Source organism: Populus euphratica, unplaced genomic scaffold (assembly GCF_000495115.2).
Source record: "Populus euphratica unplaced genomic scaffold, PopEup_1.0 scaffold49.1, whole genome shotgun sequence".
Classification (NCBI taxonomy): domain Eukaryota; kingdom Viridiplantae; phylum Streptophyta; class Magnoliopsida; order Malpighiales; family Salicaceae; genus Populus; species Populus euphratica.
The window spans coordinates 50302-55313 of record NW_011499875.1 but is presented as its reverse complement, the minus strand read 5'-3'; positions in this window follow the sequence as shown (position 1 = coordinate 55313).

The window sequence follows — 5012 nt, the reverse complement described above, 5'->3', positions numbered from 1 at the left end:
TAGAAAAAAATTAATATCAACAAACTAAATAAAAAAATTTAATTAAAAAGAAAAAAATAAGCATCAATCTTTTCATTGTAGATTGTACCATGTAGTCCATAGTGAAAGACATAAAATAAAATAAAATTAAAGGCGTCAGTCTTTTAATCGTGGACTGCATACAATATTAAAAGATGAAATCAGAAGAACAAAAGAAATGAGGAAAAAGAAAAACAATCAAATCGAGTTAACCGGTCAAACCTAAGATCCGTGTCATGAAAATCTAATAATTAAACAGAAAAAATTTAATATTAAGAAAATAAATTAAAAAAATAATTACAAAACAAAAAAAAATAAAAAAAGATAAAAAAAAACTAAAGACATTAACTTTTTCATTGTGAATTGCACTGTGCAATTCATAATAAAAGGCTTAAAAAAGAAAAGAATAAAAAACAAAACAAAGGCATATACCACGAGTTATTTTTTTCTTGGATAAAAAATATCAAAAAATAATAAGATCTAAGAGTGTTATGTATTTCTGCAAAGATATATCCAAGAGCCTTTAAACTAGCTGCAACGCTTGACCCAAACGTAATATTTATAATAACATTAAACTTGCATGATCAAAGTTTAAGCGAGTCTGACTACAATATCGAACCCAATAATATTGAATATAGATCTGGCTATAAGGTCGTGTCATAAATGTATGATAATTAAATAGATTAATTAAAAAGAAAAAAACAAAGAAAAAAACTAATGAAAAAAAAGAAAAAAATTGAATTAATTGGGTTAACCCTTTAAACTAGATTAACCTCTAAAACCTGAGATTCGCATCATGAAAGTTTAATAACTAAATAGAAAAAAAAAATTGACGGGTTTGCCTAGAATTACTTAGGTTAACCCATCAAACCAAGTTAACCTCTCAAACTCATTATACGTGTTATGAAAGTCTGATAATTAAATAGAAATAAATTTAACATTAACAAACTAAACTAAATGAAAAAAATTAATTAAAAAAAATTCAGGTCAACTCATCAAATCAGGTTAACCCATCAAATCCGGGATCCATATTATGAAAGTCTAATAACTAAATAAAAAAATTAACATCAACAAACTAAATCAAACAAAAAAATTTCATTAAAAAAAGAAAAAAAAAGAAAAAAATAGTTCTATAATATAATATAATATAATATAATAATAATTATAATATATTAATATGTGAAAGACGTGAGAAGTTACAATGCTTTTCTCACTCACACCTTTTAGAATATTACTTAATATATATATATAAAGCAAAGCGATTTTAATAAATTTATGTTAACTTTATTAACATGCCCCTGAAAATATGAATTATAGATAACTTTTATTAAAAAAGATTTTTTTTATGAAACTAATAATATTTTTTAAAAATTTTAAATAAAAAAATAATTTTTAAAAAAACCCCTAATCAATTAAGATTAATTTAACTAACCAGCTACCCGTAAAGTAAGATTAAGATTGAGGTTAAAAAAATTAAATTTTCAAAAAAAACAACTTAACAAAAAAGATTAAAGTTTAAAATTTTTTTAATTTGATAATTTGCCATTGGAAAAACCTCAACGGTGTACAGGGTATACGCCTTGTTTCATGGTTACTGGCAACAAATAACAGCTCACAATGAGCAAAACCAACCGGCTTCAAAATAAAACGGAAAACAATTGGTCCACCTCCGAACCGGTGAGCCCTTACAAAAATCGCGATTGGGAGGGCTGATTTCAGCCATTTAATACACCCAGAAAAATGGTCTCCGTAGGATAATTATTTTGGCAATATTTCTACTCCTCGGAAAAAATTGCAGACTCCCACCGATGATATGCTCATGGGTAAGAGGATGGCATGCGTTAAGTTTGACTTTTACCGGGAAATGGTCTCCTTAGAATAATTATTGTGGAAATATTTCTACTCCTTAGAAAAGGTTATGATTAATAAATTCAAATACGGGGGAGTTATGATAAACGATAAATATCGTCATAAAACCCATCTCAACAGCAAATCTATTGACCCATCAACCCTGACCGTGATCTGAAAATATATATTTTTATTATTATTGGAAGGAGTCTTCTTGAAGAAACAAACGATATAAAACATGGATCTGCGTAAGCATGCCGATCGACAGGCAGATTAATTATTCGGAACCAGCAGCCTTCATTTCAAGCTGCTGAGACACAGTTCGTGTCAAGTATGTGCGGTTGGGCTTGAAGCGACCCGCATGCCTAGTTATCTTTCTTTATTTTTTTTTTTTAATGGGCTTACAACAAGTCATTTGTTTGGAGAAAAAACCTATTGTCTATCATTTTTATTTGTTTTAATGGGTTTACAACAAGTCATCCGTTTGGTGAAAAAACCCATTGTCCATCATTTCATTTTTTTTTTAATCACCTTTGGTACTAGAAAATTCTGGATTCGAGTTTTAAGATCTCATAAAACCAAATTTTAACAAGTTTTAACCCATAAACATCCCAATAATCTCAGTAGAGTCACTTACCATCCAATCACATTTAAAATAAATTATCAAACGAAATCTTAAAAAAAAAAAGTTAATGGGCACTTATCTATTTTTTCTTGCATATTTAAAAAAAAATATTTTTGTTGAACCATCCAACCATGATGAACCCATTAACATCAATATTGTATTTTTTTGGTTGGAACCAAACTTTATCACTCTTCTTTCATTTTTTATCACTTTATCTCTTTTCTCTGAATATCAAACAAATAAAGTTTAAAACCTCGTTTGTTTTATAAAAAATAATTTTTATAGAAGCCATTGTTCTTGTAATAATACAAAGCACATTCAATGAGAACATAGGTTTGTGTGTGTGCGTGTGTGTGTGTGTTATATAATAATCATACATGGGCGGAACTAGAAATTTTTTTTTTTATTTATTTATATGGGGTGTTCGGGCCAATTTACGAGCACCACGACTAATTTTCATAGCCCACTGAACATTTTGCAAGTGTAGTGAATAGATAAGACACCGCAAAAATGACAGGCAGGCACGATAAGGCTCGACCCCAGATATGAAGAAAGGGAAGAACCCCTTCTATCGTTGGGCTAGAACTTCTATCGTTGGGCTAGAATTTATAGGTTGGGTGGCGTGGGTTGACTGGGATGGTTTGGGAGTTAATGAGAAATTTGCGAGGTTAGGAGGTTTCATGGCACCTGTAGCTTAAGCTAGCTGGGCCCGCCCCATGAATCCTTAATCAGATATCCTTGCGAAAATTCTTTCACGTGGAAAACTGAGAACCAAGACAATTTCAAAGTCCAAGTCGTTGCCATTAATCTATATATTTGGAGGCCACTGCGTGTCTAGACTTTTGGCCAAGGTGACTTCCAAGACTTTGCCCTCAAAATCTTGGGTTTGAAATGTGAATAATTAAACACAAAGACTATTGCACTTTAGTTTGTACAAGAAAAGCCTTTTATATGGCACCTCACAACACGTCACCCATCAAAGTTAATGGACACTTGTCTATTTTTTATTGTATATTTAAAGAAAAAACGTTTTTTGTTCAACTATCCATAAACCCATTATCATCAATATTGTATTTTTATGGTTGGAATATGACTGCCAAAACTTTATCACTCTAGTCTGTATTTTTATCATTTTATCTCTTTACTCTAAACATCAAATAAATAAAGTTTTAGGCCTCGTGTACTTTATAAAAAGTAATTTTTATAAAAATTATCCTCGTGTATTTTTATCATGTTTATTTCTAAACATCACATAGTTTTTATCATGTTGATTTCTAAACATCAAATAGTTTAAGGCCTAGAAATTATCCTAGTGTATTTTTATCATATTTATTTCTAAACATCACATCATGTTTATTTCTAAACATCAAATAGTTTAAGGCCTCGTGTATTTTATAAAAAAATAAAGTTTAAGGCCTCATGTATTTTTTTAAATAATTAGAATATCTCTTCAATTTCATTTATTAAAATTTAATTTAATTTTATTTTTATATTAACTTTGATCTTTATTCTTTTACTTCTTATTTGTTTTTTTAGTTTTTTTAATTAAAATTTTTTATTTATCAAGCTTGGTCGTCTTTTTTTTCTATTTATTTTATTTGAAAAGATTTATGAAATTGAGATTTATTTTTTAATTTCATCATTTTTCAAATTTTTTATTTGTCAGATTAAGTCTCTATTTTTTTATTACTAATTGTTTTATTTGAAATAATTAATGAAATTAGATTTTTTTTAAAATTTTATCCTTCTTTAACGGTTTCATCTATTAGATTTGGTTCCTATCCTTTTAATACTTTTTAAAAAAAATAAAAAATTAATAAGTTATTATTCAGCTCATTTTTAAAATCATTACTAAGTAATATAAAATATTTTTTTAATTTAATTTTTATGGCATTGTGAAATATATAAAAAAAATCTATTTTTCATGAAACCATTTGTTCAGCTCATTTTTAAAAGCATTACTAAGTAATATAAAATATTTTTTTAATTTAATTTTTATGGCATTGTGAAATATATAAAAAAAATCTATTTTTCATGAAACCATTTTAAAAGTGAACCCTACTTTTTAACAAACAAAGCTTAAGAACAAAAACAAAAATCTTAAAAATTGAAATTTCAAAGATCACATCAAAGTTTTTCACAACAAAAAAATTAATTTTTTTAACAATGCGTTAAGTTTCACTTTTACCCTAAAAAGGTTTTGATTAATAAATTCAAACACAAGAGTTATAATAGACGATAAATATAGTCATAAACCTCATCTCAACCGCAAATCTATTCATCTATCAATCTTGACTGTGATCTGAACATATATATATATATAAGGAATCTTTTTAAAAAAACAAAAGATATTAATTTAGGTTGACTCATAAATTAATTTATCCAACTTGTAAATTGGATATATATATCTTTTTAACTATGTGTGTGTGTGTTTGAACATTCGGTATTATCCCTTGCATCTGTATATTCTCAGGGACACAAAAACTGATAAAAGGTTCAAAGCCAGTTAGGAATATGGAAA